Genomic DNA, 23127 nt, shown 5'->3' on the forward strand with positions numbered 1-23127 from the left:
CTTAGCATTTTATTCAAATACTTATTTGCCCAATGCTTGACTGCTTGATGTCCTTGATTGTGAGGGAACGATTAAAAGGTTGATCTAGGGAGGTGTTCTCAAATAATGCTACTTTAAAAGGACACCCAATTTTCTAAGACAAGTTTTTCCTTGAACTAGTTAGCCATTTGAAAGTGTAATCAATATGGCTTCATCAAACAAAAATACATGTTGGATTTTAGGTGTTGAATTTTCTTTTCAAGAAAGATTTTCTCGAAAGGATAATTGAAAATTCTCAAAGAGAGGTAAAAAAGGGTTATGAAGAAGTAGGAATGCTACACAAGAAAAAAATTGGTTAATTTTTTAATTGATTTTTTCATGAAGAGTGCAAATAACTGAAACCCATTTAAAATTCTTGTTGATACATAAACTAGCCACTTTTCTTGATATATCATGCTTTCATTTCTCCTTTGCATCCTTCATTAGGGGCTAATCCCAATGCTTCGCTCCTTTAAATCTTTCACTAGGGCCATATCAACAAGATTCAATAGATGAAGGCTTAATGCTTTTTTCAAGTACTCTTCACCCTAATGTTTCATTATTTTGTGTCCTTTGCTAGGGTTGTGTCAACAAGATTCCATTGATTGGGGCTTCGAATTTTATTCAAATACTTATTTTCCCAATGCTTGATTGCTTGATGTCCTTCATCATGAGGGAACGATTAAACGGTTGATATAGGGATGTGTTTTCAACCTATATCGATGATTAAAAGGTTGATATAGGTTCATAAAAGGTTGATAGTGTTATATGTTGTGTGATTCACAAGATTCGATTCAATTTAGATACCTTGTTCTTTTCATGGGATGCTACTTCTCCTTATGCATATGGTGATGATGTCTTTTGAATCCTACAACGTAGATTTTGGAAAAGTAATTGAGATGACTAAGGTGATGCAAGAGAGGCCCTTTGATCAATGTAAAATAATTATGAATAGAAAATGTTACTTATTCTACACCATAAATTTAACAAGTTCTACCTAAATATTTCTTATATATTCAATGTTCTTCTATGGATGGTATCTTTTTTCCTATTGTGGTGATCATTAAGGGTTTCAATTCTTCTTGGTATGAACTAATTAAACATATGGATTGATTTGCAAATGCTGGTTATTAGTGCTGGCTTGATTAACAAGGAACACTCATTAAATTATGATGACATATACATATTAATATTCAAGGAAATCCCCGGATGCGGGTGGTCGCTAGACACCTGGCGTATAAGGCTCGTCCAAAGGGCAGGTGTCCGCTCGGACGAGCCACGCATGACGGGAGGACACACCATCAATTCACCAACCTGCAGCATTTAAGGAAGGGAGTAAAGGGAGTTGACAGAGGCGTCCTGTCGACATTCAAGGCGAGTCTTGAGAAGCGCAACATGGCGCTTCATAACCGCATTCTCTCAGACATTCTTCCGCCATTCCTTTCTGCAACTGTTCTGTTCTTGCCGGAGGTGACGGAGGTTCTGAACTTTGACTGTCATTCTTGCCCAGAATGTGAATGTGGGTGTGTTGCTGCTGAAGAGTGGGGCAATTGGCAAGCTCACAAGAAAGCCAATTGCGCCTCTGAGAATTTGGCAGCGCCTATCTATCCGCGTCTATCGTTAGCTCCTGTTCTGGCTTCGTTAGAAGGTGTGGAGGCACAGAGTCTCAGCTCTTATCCGCGTCTATCGTTAGCTCCTGTTCTGGCTTCATTAGAAGGTGTGGAGGCACAGAGTCTCAGCTCTCATTCAAGCTTTGAGAAAGAGGGTCAAGGCTCTGCGGCCACAGCTTTTGGCAATTGGGAAACAAAGACCTGGTCTGGCAGTATTTCTGTGCCAACAACGTTGTTACATTGTGGAATTGTGCGCTCTGTTCAGAAGACCAGCATGCATCGCAATCGCGGAAGGGGCAACAGTGGTAGGGGAGGTTATAGTGGCAGAGCCCCCTCGACTTCTTCCTCAATTGAGGAAACCTCTGAGTGCAGAAGGCCGAGGGGAAGGCCCCCGGGCAGAGGCAGACTGGGGGAACCTCCTGCGCGCATGGATTGTGGGCATACGGAACACCCAATGGTGAGATACCGCCTCCCCTGCACCTTAGCCAATTCTACTTTCTTTGTGACTGTCTCTGTGGAGCATTGCAGCAATCCCTGGGAAGATGAGGATGGCAACCCACGGGCCAACCCTCCGCGTGTTCCTGGGATTGTTCCTACGGTGGATATGGAATTCCCTGCTGTTGAGATGATGCGGCCCTTACATGACCCGGGAGCGAGCCTGAGAGAACCTGTTTGTGACTCAGGCGCTGGCCCAAGCGACCGTGGAACGCGCAACCTTGGTAAAGCTATCCTACAGCCTCCATGCTGCAAGGCAGAAGATGAACCGCAGACCACTGATGAAGATTGACATGCCCAGCTCGCGCTCCAGGTTTTACAGCAAGAATTTTTCTCAGTCAGCTTCCAATGCGGTTATATATGAGTCTGTCACTCTGTCTCTATGTAATTGTGTCGGTTTCATGTTATCTCTGTTCTGTGTCGATGTTCTTCAAGTGTTTTTGTCCATGTGTCAGCTACATGAGTGTGGCTCTAAGTCTTTGTCCATGTGTCCTATGTAATTCTGGCATGAATTCTCAGGTGTCTACTATCTGTCCTTGGACAAATTTTACAGGGCCGCGGCCCCGTTGTAATTTTCACAATGTAACTCTGCTCTTGTTGTAATATAATAGTTTAGCTTTACTTAGAAAAAAAATATTCAAGGAAATGGAAATTAGAGTTAGATACTAATTTATAAAAAAGTGTAAGGCATATAATGCAATCTATATAGGTTATTTTAGAACATAAATTTTAAGATATATATATATATATATATATATATATATATATATATATATAATTGATTAAATATACATTTACACACTTTACTAAGTGATCACTTTGTGCATCGCAAAATTAATTCTAAGCACAAAATACATCCAAACAAATAAGTACTACGGGGACGTCAAACTACAAGTCATTTTTGACATTTTATACCTACTCATGGAAAGTATATTCATTTGATGCGTGAAAGTATCCAACATTTGACTAATAACATGCATCCTGGCATGTATTAGGAGCTCACATTAGTCCTCTACCGTCATCTTAGAAAAATACTTATCCCTGCAAATGTCTTGCCAAAAGCTTGCTTCAAACAGAGCCCTCCATAGCAATTTGGATGCAAATGCCCATCCAAACTAAAGGAGTTTTTTTAACCCCCAACCTCCATCTGATTTCGGCCTTGATAAATCCTCCAATTTAGCCAAGTGAATTTTATGATGCTCTATATTGCCACCCCAAATAAAACCAACAATGATGGAATTAATTTTCTGGAAAATTGAAGCAAGTATCTTAACAAAGTGGAATTAGTAGACTAGTAGATTTTGGGGAACAACCTTAACAAATGTGAGTCTACCTCCAATTGTCAACCATATTTCTTTAAAGATGTCAATATATTCAAGGACTACACTCTTTTTGGAGACTATTGAATATATATTATATTTTCCTCATGTATTCATTTTGTCATAACAGTGGACTTGTGCTTAGAACAAGTCAAGGGTGAAAAAAATTCCAAGACACAATAATGAAAATTGTTGATAGAATATCATGGAACCATTGTTGAGAATATGCCACTAACATATTTTATATGAGCGGAAAACATTGCTTGTTAAACATTAAATTGTTTGGGGTTTAAACATCAATCTATTATACTTCCCACTTTTTAGCAATAGGCTACAAAAATCATTTCAATTTTAAAAATATATGTAAGTTGTTCATGATCATTGATTATAACTTGGAAAACATATCACATCAAGACATTATTTTTGTTTGTTTGTTTTTATTATTGAATTATTAAATTCTATGTACAAAACCACACTAATTAGTTTTAATATTCATTATGTTTAAATTTCATACCTATTAGTAATTAACCATTTTGTTCTTACCTAGAATGGATAGTACATGATCTAAAATTAAATGTTGTGCCAAAATGACATACTTCCTATGCTATTATTAGTCCCTACATAAGGCATCAATGACTATTGGAAAATGTTTTCATTTTTCAAATATTTTCACACAATGTAAATCAAAATCTTTAATCCAAAGTTTTAGTGCCATATTCACTTAAACACTTTTTCTAGACTTATCAAACAATTACAACACTTTTGTTTAACAAATCAAAGTTTTTTATGTCTTATTTGGGCTCTTCTCGGGAACAACTCCACATATCTTAGATTAAAGCATAGCTTGTGCCACACATTGATTAATATTTTTTCACACCTGAAGTAATGCTAGATCTAAATCTATCATTACTTCCCAAAACATTAAATGTTTACTCGAATAGAGCATGGACAGTCCATAGTCGATAACCCTTCTCTTTGCTCTTGAGTTTCCATCTACTGCGATACAAAAGTCATTGTTTCATTTGTTGTCCTTTTCTACTCTTTCCAAGAGACTCTCCTTGCTAAGAGCCCATCATACATTGATGATGTTGATAGTGGTAGATGTTGTGTGATTCATAAGCTTTGATTCAATTTGGTTATCTCGTTCTTTTCATGGGATACTACTTCTCTTTATGCATATGGCGATGATGTCTTTTAAATCCTACAACATAGATTTTGGTAATATAATTGAGATGACTAAAGTGATACAAGAGAAGCCCATTGATCAATGTAAAATAATTATGAATAGACAATGTTACTTATTCTACACCACAAACTTAACAAGTTCTACTTAAATCTTTCTTATGTGTTGATTATTTTTTATGGATGGTATATTTTTACCTATTGTGGTGATTATTAGGGCTTTCAAATTTCCATCGTATCAACTAATTAAACATATAGATTGATTTATAGATATTGGTTATTAGTGTTAGCTTGATTAATAAAGACACTTATTAAAATGTAATAACCTCGCCATCTTAACATCCAAGGCAATGGAAATTAGAATTAGATACTAATTTATAAAAACATGTGAAGCATGTAATGCAATATAGAGATTATTTTAGAAAACACATTTTCAAATGGTATATATAGATATATAAGTCGTCACTTTCTCATCGCAAAATTAATTCTAAGCACAAAATACGTCCAAACAAATACGTACGGTGGGGACGTCAGATATGCTACAATTCTACTTTACGTTCATTGCTCTCCTCGTCACCCGAAAGAAGATTCCCACCTTGTCAATTTTTTGCTGTGCTCATTAACCCACTGAAAAAAGTAAATTATCCGAGAAAAGTATATTCCCTGAGGAACCACGTCACCAAATCAGATTCACCTTCGAATCTCTTTGCGCCTATAGCTATTCTTCTTATCTTGTCATGTTGTCCTACGCATAAACCTATAGGTACTCAACGCGGTTTTAAAGCGGCCACGTGGTGTAAGCAACTCAACGCGGTTTCTCTCTCTATATATATGCCCTGCAGCAGCGAACACTCTTATCGTCCCAGATATTCACTTGCAATATTGTAGAAGTACCTTTAAGAGTACGCTGTTCAAACCCTCTAGGCTTCACACTCCCTCGTTTTTAAAGACTTCAAGCTTCTCAGGCACTTCCTGAGTTCGACTCTGGAATACCAGAGCAACAAACCGACATGGCTAAACCCTCGCAAAACCAGAACGCCCACAACAAACGCCAAAATCGCTCACTGAAGTCGCGGCAGTTTAAGGGAATCCGACAGAGAAAATGGGGAAAATGGGTGTCGGAAATAAGAATGCCCAATTGCACGGGCAGAATTTGGCTCGGCTCTTATGACACCCCGGAAAAGGCTGCCCGCGCCTACGATTTTGCGGCGTATTGCCTGAGAGGATCAAAAGCCAAGCTCAATTTTCCCCTGTCTCCGCCAGAAATCCCCTGCACCTCTACTTTATCGCCGTCCCAAATTCAAGCCTCTGCCGCCAAATTCGCCGCAGAAGAATTGCAGCTGCCTTCTGAAGCAGGGTTTTCATCATCCTGTTCGGAAGCGGAATGTGGCATTGACAGCCAAGAGGTTTGGGCTGAGAACAATCTGGCATTTTGGGATTGGGTGCTTCTTGAATGTCTGGAGAGCGGCAAGTCTCCAAATTTAAATGAATTCCCGCCGTTGGATGAGTCCATGGAGTATTTTGGGGTTCACTTGTAGCTCCCTGAAAGGTAAATTTTAAATTCTTTTCGGCCGCGGGAGAGAGCTGATAGTTAAGTTTAATTCTGGTTTGTTTGAGACATTTATGACATTGGTGGATGAATGCTCCTCCTCACATTGAGGATTTGAGCCCCAACGGAAAATGAGGGCGAGAGCTTGATTACTATTTATTTGTACGCAATCAAATTTAAACCGAAAATATGGAAAAGAGAAGAAGGTTAATTGCAATCCATTTTGAGTTACATTCCTGGCAGAGTTTCATGGGGAGTTTATTTGGTATGATAAATGGACATAAATTAGTCTAAATTCAGCTGATTGATGAAACCAAGTTTAAGCATATTAAGGAGATATCTCTTGAAAAGGCAATCCTTTCCCAAAAAAACCTGCCATGTAAGGTTGGCTAAGTACGAGATAAAGTCTTACAAAAAAAATGAACTTATTGTTTCACTATTAAAATTAAAACCTTTAAAATCTCTTCAAAGTAACCATTTTTCGAATAGAAATAATATAACTAACTCCGATTTTGTAATAAATAATAATTTAAAAAACCTCGAAGGTACACAACACTTCTACTTCCCAAATCGGTATTATATTATACATTTGTCGAACAAAATGGTCACTCGCAACATGATAGCGATGAATTCCAAACAAATACACTAAGAACCATAACAAAACAATTATCTTCGCTAAACAAAAGAATTATCTTCGCTAATCACCTTAATAGCCTATTTGTTAGTAGAGTTTAGGCTTCTGTGATCCATATCAAATTTACAAAAAGTTTTTCGGCGAAGATCACATGAGACATCATTTGTCGACGCGTTTCGAACCAATCAGTGTGGTTCATCATCAGGGCTAGTTGAAGAAACAGATCTAGCCTAGCAGTCTAAATAGACAGAGCAAAGCCCCCAGCGGTTAAAAAGACTAACAGCGACTTTTGACTAGGTACCTTAAAAAATGCTACCCATGGGACCAGTGCTTTAAATAAATTAATATTGTGATAAAAATATTAAAAATAATTAAAAATATATAATAGTTATGTTAAAAAATAATTTATGTTAATAGTTAGTTAAAGACAAATAAATAAAAATCATATCTAAGGGGAAAAAATTACTCTAGAGGGGGACAGTCCCTCAAATAATAATGATAAATAATTAAATCTTCAACTTGTCCTGACGATGAACCACACTTGTTGGTTCGAAACGCGTCGACAAATGATGTCGAATGTGATCTTCGCCGAAAAACTTTTTGTAAGCCTATTTGTTTTTTAGATGATGAAATTGAAATATAAATGGAGTTACTGAAAATAATATAATCTATATAGTTTGCTTTAAAGATTTTCAAAGAAATATTATTAATTGAATATTTATTTGTATATTAATGTTTTTAATTTTATATTAAAGAAAAATATATATACACAATTTCAATTTAATTTAATATTTTCTTTTTCCCAAAAATTTGACAAATTATACCATAAAAGAATTATTTTCACTAATTACTTTAATAACAATTTTTTTATTTGAAATATAAATGGAATTACTAAAAATAAAAATAATATAATATATAGTTCATTTTAAAAGAAGATTATTTATCCTCAAATCTCACCTTGTTGACTTTGGTCCTGCTCCTGCACTCCGCCTATGGATTTGACCTTTTTCGTTCTGCGATTTCTATATTTTCCTCTTGCTCGTTCTTTTTCGAGTTCGATGATGATCCCCAAAGGTTCCACCTCTACGCCAATATGTGTGTGTGTGTGTGCACGTTTGAGTGGACTCATCCACCAAGGGACATGACTCTTCAAAGGGGTCAGCCCATCCAAATGTCATGTCGGCCTGCACATATAAAATACATGTCAGCCCTCCATATAAAATACACTTCGTTGCTTCATCGCATGTACATCATTGCTACTTGGCCATCTCGATTTCCATACTTTGGTCGTCCTCATGTTCAATATCTTCGATACTCTGATATCCTCATATCTCTGATACTCTGATATCCTCATACTCTGATATCCTCATATCGACGATCTTTGATATTCTCATATCTCCTATCTCCGATATTCCCATATCGCCAATCTCCGATATTCCCAAACTTCGAGTTGCATTTAATTGCGATCATCGGTTTTTGACTCTCTCGGGCACTCGCCACCTCAAGGCCCTAACATTCTCCACCACTCTGAAAATTTTGTCACCCTCAACAACACCATCTCAACAATCTCCATTGCTAAGACACATCTATATTTGTGGGCACCCAGATAGATCCACCTATGACCTGCTTCACACACGAATCATGTCAAACTCTGCAAGAAAATCATGTGCTAGATCCCCCTGTGATGGTGATTAGTTGGGTAGCTAATCCAACCATAACATCACCTCCACAAGAATGCATGCTACTCACATCATCATGACCATCTTCGCATCCTGCTGTCAATTGTGTCTATCTCGCTCCATGTGCCTACTCATAAAGTATAGAGGACTCACTGCTCATAAAGTATAGAGGATTAGCTACCCAACTGATCACCATCTTAGGGGGATCCAACACATGATTTTCTTGCAGAGTTTGACAGGATTGGAGCATGAAGCAGGTCATAGGTGGAGCTATCTGGATGCCCACATATATAGATGTGTCCTAGCAATGGAGATTGTTGAGATGGTGTTGTTGAGGGCGACAACATTTTCAGAGTGGTGGAGGATGTCAGGGCCTCAAGTTGGCGAGTGCCCTAGAGAGTCGAAAAACCGACAATCGCAGTTAAAGGCAACTCGGGGATCGACGATATGAGATCGAGGATCGGTGATATGAGAATATCGAGGATCGGCAATATGAGAATATCAGAGATCGGTGATATGAGAATATCGGAGATCAGTGATATGAGAATATCAGAGGTCGAAAATATGAGCATATCAAAGCTTGGCGATATGAGGATATCAGAGATCGACGATATGAAAATATCAGAGATCGGCGATCGGGCGAGACGTGTCATGTCCCTTCCTAAATTAATTTGGAACAAGACTAATTATATTGCATTTTGGGACCAATTTTGGAGATAGTGGGGCCCATTCAATTTTTATTAGGAGATTAGACTTAGGAGAAGTTATTTTGTTTTTGTTAAATTACACATGGGGGCCACCCACACTAAGGAAATATGCACTCCCTAGTTCGGTTTCCATGGAGGTGGTTATGTTTGGCATGGATTTGGTGAAATGAGGGTCCACAATGGAGGTAAAAATGGAGGGAAAATTGATCCATGAAATCTATGTAAGGAATGAAACTCTCCTCATTTCATTCATCTTTGGCATATCGAATTTGTCTTTGGTCGCTCGAGTTGTCTAGCTGAGTCACTTGCTGTTTAGCAAGAGCTATTCGAGCGAAGAGCTCACCCTTTCTTTGTGGGACTTCAAGTGCCACCCTAGAGAGGTTTATCTTCATTCTTCCATAGGAGTATTTCATTGTGGTTTCTAACAGTTGCATCCATCTCTAGGTGGTCGTATTTTTGGAGGACGCAGTAAAGGGACGCTGAGTTTGTGTGTGGCATCTGGTGGAGGATTTTTGGTCGAGAGAATTTCTGTAGAGGAGGCATAGGATTTTTGCTGCCATTTTGGAGAGTTTTGGAGTTGGAGGAGAGTGCTCCCATTCAGTGTGACTTTTTCGCTTCATGGCCACCACAAAGGCAACATTTTGTGCTCGCATGGGAAGTGGAGACTCATCCATTGAGGTTGATCCTTGTCGAGAGAGATAAGGAAAGCATTAGTGGAGGTGATTGCTACTTTTTCAGAGTGTTTGAGGAGGATTTCTCTGGTGTATTGGCAGACATTGTGCTTCAGTAGTTTTGGCAGGCATGAAGCCCTTGGGGGTCGATTTTGGAAGGTCAAAATTCGGTCAAACCGTTTTTGGGTTTTTTCTGGGTTTTGTGAGAGGCATTTGTGGTTAAAATTTTAGAATTTTCAGGGTGATATTCAGGTATGAAATCCTCATTCTTATAACAGGGTGAATTGCGAGTAACTCGGGAATTTGCACCATTTTATGGGTTCAGATTTGGCTTGGAGATAGGCCAAACCCTTTCTGGGTTTTTCTGGGTTTTTGACAATGACCTCACAAATAAATTTGCAGAATTTTCTGAGCAACATTGTTGGGATTTTCAGCCATATCTTTATGGCAGACAGTGCAAATTTGTTAAAGCAATGCAGAGCAGTAGTTGAACAGTTTCTGGGTCATCATTGCTCCGCTTGACAAAAATGGCAAGCCCGGGTGTATTCCTTCCATATATTTGTACTCTTGCACTAGTTATAATAAAATGGCTCAATTGCTTCCATATTTCTGACTATTATGGGTGTATTCTAATTGTTTTGAAATTTCTGTGGTGAAAAATTGTTATTTGCTTGCATATCACTATTTTTCCTATTTTGGAACATTACAGTGGTATCAAAGCATGATCTTAGTGCAGCTATGGGTAACCAATAAGATCATGGGAGATTTAGGTATGTATGTACAATGACAGGTTACACCATACACCACCCATGGCTCAAGTGTGATTCAATATGTAGGAATTCTAGGGTGGAATCTGCTAGAACAATAGAAGGTTGGCTCACTTGAGGAAGGTGTCAGACCAGATCCATCCTTGTCCTTGTAGCAGAGACACTAAAAGTGCACAACCCATGGGAGTAAAACCATCTACACCATGTGAGGAAAGCCGACAGAATCAGGGCACCAAATCTCATGAAAGGAGCAATAATGCCAGGGACAATTAGAGGGTGAGTCAAGGAGATGATTTTGTTGGTGGAGTCCTGGCTTTAGATATCAGGAGCATGAGGAGAAGGTTAAGCATGATGCTGAGAGCCCACAAGATGGTGATGATCACATCGATCTACCCGATGTGGTGCTAGAGTCACCATTATTCGAGACCTCTTTGATAGCCCCAGTTGACACCTTGGTGGAGAGGATAGATCTTACACACATAAAGCCATATGTTGAGGAGGAGCCACCCATGGATGAGATGTCGATAGTTGTTGAGGTATCAAGAGATGTGACTGAGTCTACAGGTGATAGGTACCCATGACAGTTTCATCAGTTCCAGGCCGACCTTCTAGCATTGAGAGAGAAGGTCACAACATTACGAGAGGTCAGTCTACAACAAAACGAGGAGTTGGAGGGCATGCGAGTGGTTTGTGTCGAGTCAACAACCACGCTAACTCGTGCTGGGGAACAGTTGGATTCCCTATTGATGCCACTAGAGTGCACTTTATAGCAGCAAAGCAACCCTCTTTAGACATACATAGATGGGGCTTGTAGCGTCAGTAGATTGCCTCTGCACCTTGGAGAGAGAGAGGCAAAGTCACTTCGACATATTTTATGCATTGACCAAGCCGATGAGATAAGGTGACATGAGCGATGCAGGGCGCAACATTCGTCGAATGGAGGGCTTGCCCTACGTATGAGAATTCATACATTCAATCCCTCTCTTGGGGTTGGATTAAAATTTTAAAAATAAAAATCCATAATAAAATAATAAATATAAATTATTTTATAATTTTATAATTTAATTTAATAATATATTTTTAATAAAATTATTATAGTTCATTATTTAAAATACAAATTTAAATACTTTAAAAAAATATTGAAGTGTGTAACTCCATTAACCATCAAATTCAACGATCTAATCTCTATCGTTTCGAATTCCCACCAACCTCATAGGGATAGAGTTAATGTGCTTGGTGTTAACAATTTTTTAGAAAATAAAATTCGTTGTCATTCAAATCATGCCCATGCTATATCCTCGTCATCGTGCCTTGTGAATCGTTAAGACACGTCGACACAAGTACATGTAAGTATTGATCTTAATTTTATTCATCGACTAGCCACTAATGACTATCTAATCTTATCTGCATATATGTTTGTTCCACCACAAATTTTGATTTTTAATTCGAAGAAAGGGTTCTGTTACCCAAACTTCCTCTTTTGACCCTCTGGGCCACTTCCACCTTCACGATGGTTTGTGAATACCGGTGGTAATGGAAAATCTTAACTCAATATTATTTCAAATAGACTTGACGTACTTGGAAAATGTTTGGATGCAAGGATATCATTTGTGATCGAAGCTTTCTTTCATTGTGCTATCAGGTTTCCTCAAAGTGTGAAGGTGTGGAGGAAGCATTCATTGTGCTTCCTCTGCACCTCCGCATTGCATGCCCCGTTTTGACTTTCGACATAAGGAGATCGTTGAAGGGTTACTTTTAGGTTCTAATGAAAGGCAATGGAATAATTACGTGGTTTTCGTGAGTTGAATGGTGGTTCGGGCAGAGAGTTTCGGAGTTGGTACTCTATGCAGTGGGCTATAAAGCTGGTAGTGCACTGACATGAAGCTCAGCAGGAGCTTTCATGCTTTAGGGATACCGAAAGCTCAGACTGGAATTGGGATCTAGGTGGGACTACCAATCATTCCCTAGATATACTAGTTGAATGTGACCATGATGGTGTAGTTTGCCTAGCAATTGAGCACACACATTCGCTATGGGAGTTTTGGATAGTACCAGCAGCTAACCAGTTTGTGGACAGACTCCTTAGGTTGTCATGGTATGACAGTTGTGCATGGGATCACACGACGATCATCATAGTATGGCGGGAGTTTGTCGGAGTAGGTGGCACCGATAGGCCACTAGACAATGCCTTGTATAGAGTTGGGGACTCTTCACATTTGTGTGGGGTATGGAGGACATGGAGAAGCGGAGAAATGGTGGCATTGTTATTGATACTTAGGGAGATTCACTTCTTGGGCCCCTCAAGGAGGATTTGGAGGGGAGATCCCCTCATTGGAGAGCATAGTGATGCGATGGTGGAGGTGATGATATAGGTTGGGTGCATGTTGATGCATATGGACACAACTTTAGGCCATCATATACAAGGACGGGTAGGAGCATCTAGCATGAAGTGGTCTGCAGATGGGCATGGAGATGCATGGGGTTATGTCGTAGTATGTTGGACTGTGTTGTTGAGTGGGAGTGCCTCACATCACATTGAGTACATGTAGGGAGTGATAAGTGTAGTGACACAAGATGGTATAGGATGGTATAACCGTAGCTGGGGAGTATCCAGTGGTGTATCGGGACAAGTTGTAGCATACAATGGCATGTTAAGGAGTGTGGCCATACTAGGTGTTATGTAGTGGAAAGTGATGTGGTGAAACAAGTGCTTGGAGCGTTGCCTCCCAAGAGACTTATAGACAAGGGCGCTATTTGTACCATTTCATGCAACCCACCTAGGATCGATGAGGACACTTTTGAGCATCTAGGGACACCATGTTTAGTGGAGACAGGGCTTTGAGGGGGTTATCAGTAGATCTGAGATAGAGAGGGGGTTGTCTGTAGGATTACTCTTGAGCATTTCGGCAAACTCTTGATCATACCCATCCTATGGTGTTGTTTACAATTGTAGAGTGTTTGTTTGTTGCCCCTTGTCACTCTCCATTCAGGCAACAGGTCTTGGGAGGATCACCCTAGGCAGTTGGATGAGACACCTCATGTCATGAGCCAGGAGGAGACTCTCCAATTGAGACAGTTGGTAGGTGCATGAGTTGACGAATACAATCTAAGGGATGGCATAATTGATTGTCGAGGTTGCATATGTTCCACCCCTAGGCTCACACTTAGGGAGGTGACCGAGAGGGAGTTACATGATGCTTTTTCAATTGGACAGCTTGAGGCGTTAGGTGAGCATGAGTTGCAGAGGATGGAAGTCCTTGTTTGCAGGATGATGCCTAGGCTTCCGATAGTACCCAGGCACATCAACAAGAGTTGGGAGAGCAAATCTCGCTATGTGATTTGGTAGGCACAAAGCAGTTGGATATTTGCGGCACAGATTCTTGATGGTTGGTTTCTACCTATTGGATACGTACAGGAGACAAAGACAGGGCACAAAGGGGTCCCAACAACTAGCACCATAACACAACATTAGACAACGAGGATTTGGGGTTGTGGACCTCTAGTATGGTTATGGGATCCAGGGATCTAGTGGATTGGTGGGATACTCAACTCCTCAGTGAACTTGGTCAGAATAACAGCCAAACTGATTCATTCACAGGCAGACACATGGGGAGTCACCAAATCCTTTACCATAGGGCAAGGCATATTATTGCTCAAGATTGGGGCTAGGCATGGGGCAATAGGCACTGGCACTATTGAGGCGCTTTGGCAGGTTGGGCCTAGCCTCGATCATCGCATATATTATGGATGAGAGTTATGTGAGAGGAGTTTATGATACGATCATGCTAGATAATTAGTGATAACCAGGGTGTCACAGGGTCAACATGATAGTTTCTTGCTACACCGGGTAAGGGGGCCTAGCATCACAGTACTTAGCGGATCAGCTACCATAGGGGTGAGTCGGTCTCTACAGGAAAGGGTCATCTAGATTTTCCAATAGGTTTCTGTGTTTCACTGATGGCATGGGAGACTTCATTGGCATGACAAGATCGCCAGTAAGAGGATTTCAGGAGGAGCTCATGCAGGAGAGGCTTCATTTGCATGGGGATTGAGTTGTAACTTCAGGGGCCCACAATCAGAGTGCATGGGGTGGACTATTCGTTAGAGCAACTTCGTGAGGATTTGGATGGAGTTTTATATCGTCAGGATGCTCTACTTATTGGCAGTGGACAGAGGGGTTCTAACGCCCCTATCTGGTAGGATAGTGAGTGGAGCAAGGGGTGCTCCACATTGATCAAGTTGGCTTAGGATCCTGGTATCGAGGGACTCCTTCACTATAGGATAGTACAAGGATCAGGGAAGATCCAATGGCATATTTGGGTCTCTAGTGAAGTTTGCAGCGACAATGGGGATCCACATTTAGAAAGGGCATTTGTTTATGCACTGCTTGAGCACAAACAGTGTTTGGTTCGTTGGAGGAGCTTGCCGAATGAGGATGCTACTTGGAAGGGCGAGCACATACTTGAGCATCCAACACTGAAGTTTCTTGGGGTCAAGCAACATTTGGGAGGGGAGCACTGTCATGTCCCTTCCTAAATTAATTTGGAACAAGACTAATTATTGAATTTTGGAGCCAATTTTGGAGATAGCGGGGCCCATTATATTTTTATTAGGAGATTAGACTTAGGAGAAGTTATTTTGTTGTTACTAAATTGCACATGGGGGCCACCCACTCTATGGAAATACACACTCCCGAGTTCGGTTTGCCCACGACGGAGGTAAAATTGGAGGGAAAAGTGCTCCACGAAATCTATATAAGGAAGGCAACTCTCCTAATTTCATTCATCTTTGGCATATCGAATTTCTCTTCGGTTGCTCGAGCTGCTTAGCCGAGTCACTTTTTGTTTAACAAGAGTTATTCAAGCAAAGAGCGCACCCTTTCTTCGGGGGACTTCGAGGTGCCACCCTAGAAAGTTTTATCTTCATTCTTCCGTAGGAGTATTTCATTGTGGTTTCCAGTAGTTGCATCCATCTCCAAGTGGTGTGTATTTCTAGAGGACACAGTGAAGGAAGGCTGAGTTTTTTTGTGGCATTTGGTGGAGGAATTTTGGCTGGGAGAATTTCCAGAGAGGAGGCATAGGAGTTTTGCTACCATTTTGGAGAGTTTTGGAGCTGGAGGAGAGTGCTCCCATTCAATGTGACTTTCGCACTTCCTGGGCCAGCGGAGAGGCAACATTTTGTGCTCACGTGGGAGGTGGAGACTCAACCATTGTGGATGATCCTTGTCGATAGAGATAAGGAAAACATTAGTGGAGGTGATTGTTACTTTTCCAAAGTGTTTGAGGAGGATTTTTCTGGTGTATTGGCAGACAATGTGCTTCAACAGTTTTGGAGGGCATAGGGCCTTTGGGGGTTGATTTTGGAAGGTCAAAATCCGACCAAACCATTTCTAGGTTTTTCTAGGTTTCGTGAGAGGAGTTTGTGGTTAAAATTTCATAATTTTTCGAGTGTTATTCGGGTATGAAATCCTCATTCTTATAACATGGCGAATTATGAGTAGCTTGAGAATTTGCACCATTTTATGGGTTCGACTTTGGCTTGGAGATAGGCCAAACCCTTTCGGGTTTTTTCTGGGTTTTTGACAAGGACCTCATAAGAAAATTTTCATAATTTTCTGAGCACCGGTGGTGGGGTTTTCAGCAATATCTTTATAGCAAACAATGCAGATTTGTTGGGGCAACGCGGAGCAACAGTTGGACAATTTATGGGTTATCATTATTTCACCTCGGCATTGCTTCACTTGCCAAAAAAGGCAAACCCAGGTGTATTCCTTCCATATATTTGTACTTTTTCACCAATTATAATATAATGGATGAGCGACTTGCATATTTCTGACTATATGGGTGTATTCTAATTGTTTTGAAATTTATGCAGTGAAAAATAGTTATTTTCTTGCATAACATTATTTTTCCTATTTTGGAACATTACAGGGCACATGCTTGGGGCGAGTCAACACAAACGATTTGGTGGAGCGATTGGCGATGTGCGATGGGGGTGCACACCCGTCACACATAAAGCCGAGGTGTGATAAACCAAAGTACGATTAAGTGTTGAGAGAGGCACAACGAGACCGACATATATGATGCAGAGGACTTTTCTTTGGGCCGACACATCATATAGGGGTGAGGCTTTCTTGGAGGGTAGGTCAGCTTTGTGGATCGACGCCCCATGTTGGTATTCTTCAACCAATACCTATATGTGAGTGGAAGTGGGCGGTCATTACACTTGATTTCATCACCAAGTTACCCAGATCTAAAAATCACAGTGATTAAATCATGGTAATCGTGGATAAACTCAGTAAAGTAGCTCATTTCATTCCGGTACAATCTACTTTCAAGACAGTTCAAATTGCTGACATTTTTATGAAAAGTGTTCCAGTTGCATGGTATCCCTAAGATGTTTATATCATACAAAGATGTAAAATTCACCTCCGCATTTTAGAGAGCCCTATTTACAGGGTTGGGAACTCAAATCCAGTTCAGCACTACATACCATCCACAGACTGATGGGCAAACTGAACGTGTGAATCAAGTACTGGAGGATATGCTTCAGATGTATGTTATGTAGCAGTCTAGTAAGTGGGAAGAATACTTGCATTTGGTACAATTTGCATATAACAATGGTTATCATGAGTCTTTAAGATGAACCCCTTCAAGGTGTTATACGGAAGAAGATGTAGAACACCTACGAATTGGAACAGTCCTGAAAATAGATTAATGCTAGGGCCATAAATGTTGGAGGAAATGAAACGAACAGTAAATAAATTCCGACAAAATTTAAAGGCTACCCAAGACAGGAAAAAATATTATGCTAATTAGAAAAGAACATATCGGTAATTTGAAGTTGGAGATCATGTTTATGTGTGAATCAAGCCCAAGAAAAGCACTTTGAGATGGACTAGTTATGCAAAGATTGACCCTTGCTTCTGTGGTCCTTTCTAGATAATAGAAAGAATTGGACTAGCCTTATCAAGTGATATAAAAGTTCATAATGTATTTCATGTCTTATTGTTGAAACGATATGTGTATGACCCTAGATAGGTGATTCACTGACACGATGTTCAGGGAATGCTTTAAAGATATATATTGATCTTGATATACGATTTTTTTCGTGAACTAATTTCAGTATGGTTGTTGTAACAGGTCTAACTAGATGATGAAGAGTTCCTGATAGAACCTCAGCGCATCCTCGAATATAGAAAAATAATGGTACAGAGGCGAGCCATCACCTAAGTTAAAGTGCAATGGAAGCACTTCAATGCACAAAAAGCCATCTGGGAAGATGAAGAATTCATGCGAAAATCATATCTAGAATTATTCAGAGGATTGGATTAAACACCGAGGATGGTAATTCGCACAAGAGGGGGAGGATGTAACACCCCCATGCCCTGAATAATTGTTTTACCGACTAATTACTTTTTACTTTGCATAACTTAGTAATTTATGATTTTTTCTAAAGGTGTGGGAAGGAAAAACTTTGCATTAAGATAAATGTATGAAAATCAAGAATGAAGTAAATGATATTATGACTTGGAAGGTCACGGTTGTGAACCAAGAATATTACATAAAATAAAGAAAATTTTAAGAAAATGTATCTTTATTTTCCTAGACAGTTAGAATCAGTTATCGATTTTTTTTTCTCTTTTTCCTAGATATGGACAAAAAAACCCCACCTTACTGATGGCAGAAAAAGATGTAGGATATGGAGAGAAAAAAAAAAAAAAAACTAGAACCTGTCACTGTTCTTGGTGACAAAGCAAAATATTGCTTGACTGAGGTGTTCTTGAGCTGAACCTAGAGTTAGTGGAACCCTCAAGCTAATTCGTGAGAGTACAATATTGGACGAGATTGGTGAGGTATAGAGGCCAAGATACAGGTTACCTCACGATGGATTGACTTCACAAACTGTCGGGTGAGGAAATTGACAAAGTCTCAGGGGAGAGACCAGACATAATAGGTAGTCTTAAGGTTGGGTGGTGAAAATTCCCCATTGACAATTATTTACAACACATTCAAAAGATAAGTACCTATGCAAGTCTTTAGTTCTTGTTTTTCTTATTTTTTTTGTTAAAAGGGGTTTTCTGTGTTCTTTTATGTATTGTTGGGTGAACTGAAAAATACGGAATAATAGTTTATAATGAATGAATCTAATAACCTATATAAAACCTTTAAAAGAGAAATTTTGTAGAGTAAGTTGAATAGTCCAAACCTCTATTCAGAAATAGAGAATGAGCAAATATGACTGAAAAGATGTAACTTATATAAACATGGGATTGACTTGAGTGGGTGGAAGTTGGGAGAATCGGTTTTTCCCAAACTTAACGGACAACAAAGACACCTGGTAGTCAATAGGATTCCCGGTAAAGCCGAAAGGTCACAAGCGTTAAGCTTGTATAGGCAGTCCGACAATCGGTCAGTTTGTTAGTCAATCACCTGAAGGGTCACCTAGGCCCTAGTCACTGCCAGGTGAGCAAGAAAGAAAAACTATGGAAAAAATAGGCTAGGGAAACTTGTTATGATTTTGCATACAATTAAGAGGATACAGTTAAAATTCCAAACAGTAAATTAAAAATATACATATAAGCTCTATACCTGAGAATGGGTCTTGATTGAACTGTAACTGTAGAAACTCTTATAAAGTTCAACACAAAGATTACATGCAACAACAAAAAAAATGAGACTGTGTGAATACAAAAGAGGTTATTCAGAAGTCTCTTAGCCTCATAAACCAAGTGAAATACTAAAAACCGTAACTACAAAACCCATTAAGAGTTGTGGAATTAACGACAAGTTCATCATAAACATTATAAGCACTGGAACACAAAATATTAAGTAACATCTTTCTATATAACTAAAAAAAGAAACCCCAGTTCATTCCAAGTCGATAGGGTCGGCAAATACTTTACAACACCTGGACCAGGGCTTAGTTCTTTTAACATTAAAACAATACAGGTCATACGACGTCATTTCAGAACATTAAACCCTACCTTTCACTACTTTAGAAAAGAGAAATAAGGCGTGAAGCCTCCTTAACCATAAACTTCCTGCAAGGAAAAGACGATTGGAGAGTCCCCGAACTCATGTTAAGTAAAAAACCTTGAATTTGGGGTAACGTCCCCTCCACAACTGGTAGACACCGTGTCATCATAGCCCTAGTTGGAAAACGAAAACGTAAAGGTTAGTGAAGACTGAGAATGAAAGAGATATAGAACAAAGACCTGATTCTCTCGAGAAATATAACCCCCGTAAAAAAAAGGGGAGCAACATGTTACCTATGCGAGGGTAATGTTTCTGGCTAACACTTAGTCAGACCCATAAATAATTCATAGGGTAAACCTACAACAATAAAACGTTAAAAAACTTAGATTTCATAAACATGAGTCGTTGGTGAAGAAAGAGTAAGTATAATAATTTTAATGTAGACGGCTTACCAGAGAAACAGGAAAAGCATAGAAAACCATTGACTGCATACTCGAAAGAGACCAGTCACCACTACTATCAGTTAAACTTCCAAGAATTCTGCTCGCTCCTGAGAGGACGCCCAATTTGGCAGGGTTTTACTTGTTGCGCCAATTGCAATAGTTACCAGAGGAAAAATAGCCAAGAAAGCTTAACATTATGTTACCAATGAAGGGGGAATAATGTTTACCATGTCGGTGAAGAGGCAAACATGTTCCTGGTCGCAAAAGAAGTTGGGGACAAAGTACGTTGCAGAGCATGAACTTGCATAGGCGGCAGAGCGAATGAAGGGAACTGAGCGGGGGGCAGAGTAGGGTTAGTCACCCTAACCATCTCCAAGCAACCCCTAACCGTTGGATCATCCGCCCTTCATCTCACAATGGGAGCGTGTCCACCTGTCAGTCAGATCAACCGACAATTGCCGGTAACTACCTCCTTCGAGAGGGTTCCATGCTTGTGCCTTTATGAAACCTTGGATAAAGCTCGTGAGATTAAATTACAATGTATTCCACGCCTAAAAATCATTAATACAACGTTATTAAACCAAGCCACCGTTTCATTAACATGAGATCCTTATCTAACCAATCAATGAAAGACGTAATATTAACCTGAGTTAATGTTGTTATAAATAAAATTTAAATATGATGTTATTAATTTTTTTATAATGTGATTATAATAAATTTCTATTGATGTGCATGTTACAACACATTAAAATATGATGACCTAAACATCTTAACATCCAAGGCAATGGAAGTTTGAGTTGAATCGCAAAATTAATTCTAAGCCTACCTCCAAAGAAATATGTACGGTGGGGACGTCAAATTACAAGCCGTTTTTGACATTTTGTATCTAGTCATGGAAAGTGTCCCCATTTTTGGAGTGAAGCTATAAATGGATATGCTTCTCTCTCTACAATTCCACCTTATATTCATTGGACTTCTTGTCACGCAAAAGAAGCTTCCCACCTTGTCAATTTTTTGTTGTTCTCCTTAACCGACCCACTCGAAAGAGTCAATTATCTGAAAAGTGTTCCACATATTCCTGAGGAACCATGTTACCAATCAAATTACTTTCACTTTGGCATGTCTTTGCGCCTATATCTATTATTTTTATCCGACGCATAAATCACAATATTTCGGAAAACAACGCTGTTTTAAAAGCGGCCACTTGTACTACTAAGCATAAATCCTTAGGGACTCAACGCGGTTTGTGTCTCTCTATATATATTCTGCGTTGCAGGTAACACTCATATCATCACCAGTTCAAACTGTAGAAGCACCTTTATGCGTCCTGAGTTCAAACCCTCTAGGCTTCACACTCCCTCCTTTTAAAGACTTCAAGCTTCTCAAACACTCCCTGATTCCGACTCCGGAATACCAGAGCAACAAAACGACATGGCTAAACCCTCCCAAAATCACAACGCCCATAACAGACGCCAAAATCGCTCACTCAAGTCGCAGCAGTTTATGGGATTTCGATTGAGAAAATGGGGAAGTGGGTGTAGGAAATACGAATGCCCAATTAAACGGGAAAATTTTGGCTCGGCTCCTACGACACCCCGGAAAAGGCTGCCCGCGCCTACGATTTTGCGGCGTATTGGCTAAAAGGATCAAAAGCTAAGCTCAATTTTCCCCTGTCTCTGCCGGAAATCCTCTGCGCCTCTTCTTTATCGTCGCCTCAAATTCAAGCCTCTGCCGCCAAATTCGCCGCGGAAGAATTTCAGCTGCCTTCTGAAGCAACATTTTCATCCTCCTGTTCGGAAGCGGAATGCAGCAACGACGGCCAGGAGATTTGGACGGAAAGAAGCCCGACATTTTTGGATTGGGTACTTCTTGAATGTCTGGAGAGCGGCAAGTCTCCGAATTTAAATGAATTCCGGCCGTTGGATGAGTCTATGGAGTACTTTGGAGTGAAGTCGTAGCTGACGGAAGGCGATTCATTTTCAAATTCTTTTCGGCCGCGTGAGACAGCCGAGGTTTAGTTGTTGTTTGAGACATTTATGACATTGGTGGATGAATGTGGGCAACTCTTATTTCCATCTTTATAGCAAAGTTAATGCTGTCTGACATGCAAGAGGAATAGGAGTTACCTTGCATTAACATGCCAAAGTCAACTTTGAAGGAAATATAAATGCAAGGCAACTCCTTTTCCCCTTGCATATCAGACAGCATTAACTTTGTTATAGAGGTGGAAATAAGAATTGCCGATGAATGCCCCTCCTCACATTGAGGACATGATCCGCCAACTGAAAATGAAGTTCACATCTTCATTATTATTATCTGTACACAATCAAATTTAAACCAAAAATATGGGAAACAAAATGATGAATTACAATGCAATTTGAGTTACATTCCCTGGCAGAGTTTCATGGGGCGTTGATTTGGTATGATATTTTGGTTATGGGCATAAATTAGTCCAGACCCACGTGATTGATTAGAACAAATTTAAGGATATTAAGGAGATATCCCTCTATATTAGTTACGGCGAAGCCTTAACTTTTGAAGAGACAATCTTTAAGAATGCTTACAAACGTGAGACTAGCAGGGAGTTCAAAGACATCCTATGGGGTATAGATCCATTTCCTGGCATGTTCAAGGATGAAGACAATGAAAGAATATCTGCTGCTGTCTCGGAGGAGGAACTACTATCTGTTATGCGGTCTTTCAAAAAAGACAAATGTCCTGGCCTAGACGGTTGGACCATTGACATCTTTATACACTTCTTTGATATCATGAAAAAGGACATCTTGGGGATGGTGGAAGAAACCAGAATGCAAGGGAGAATTAATCCTCATATCTCTTCCACCTACATAGCTCTAATTCCGAAAAAAAAGGAATCCTCTTCCTTTGCTGATTACAGGCCGATTTCATTATGCAACGCCATCTACAAAATCATTTCTAAACTTATTGCAGAGAGAATCAGAGGCAACTTATCAGCTCACATCTCAAGGGAACAGCATGGATTTCTTAATGGCAGAAACATTCTAGATGCTGTAGCCATTACTCAAGAAGCCTTACACTCCATGCATACAAGGAATA

General features: G+C 39.8%; 1 long non-coding RNA gene and 1 pseudogene across 1 annotated transcript; one reads left to right on the plus strand and one right to left on the minus strand.

The window, feature by feature from the left end:
* Positions 1 to 5497: 5497 nt before the first annotated feature.
* On the plus strand, positions 5498 to 6395 carry LOC149176386 (ethylene-responsive transcription factor ERF018 pseudogene; annotated as a pseudogene).
* Positions 6396 to 19458: 13063 nt separating this feature from the next.
* LOC149176387 (uncharacterized) lies at positions 19459 to 20451 on the minus strand. Its single transcript, XR_016258639.1, has 3 exons — positions 20062 to 20451; positions 19903 to 19966; positions 19459 to 19782 (listed from the first exon to the last, which is right to left on the minus strand). It is a non-coding gene; the product is annotated as an uncharacterized LOC149176387 (long non-coding RNA).
* Positions 20452 to 23127: the final 2676 nt, after the last annotated feature.

Source organism: Pinus tabuliformis, chromosome 4_1, assembly GCF_031772625.1.
Source record: "Pinus tabuliformis cultivar Carrire ecotype Pingquan chromosome 4_1, CPIR1, whole genome shotgun sequence".
NCBI classification, from domain to species: Eukaryota; Viridiplantae; Streptophyta; class Pinopsida; order Pinales; family Pinaceae; genus Pinus; species Pinus tabuliformis.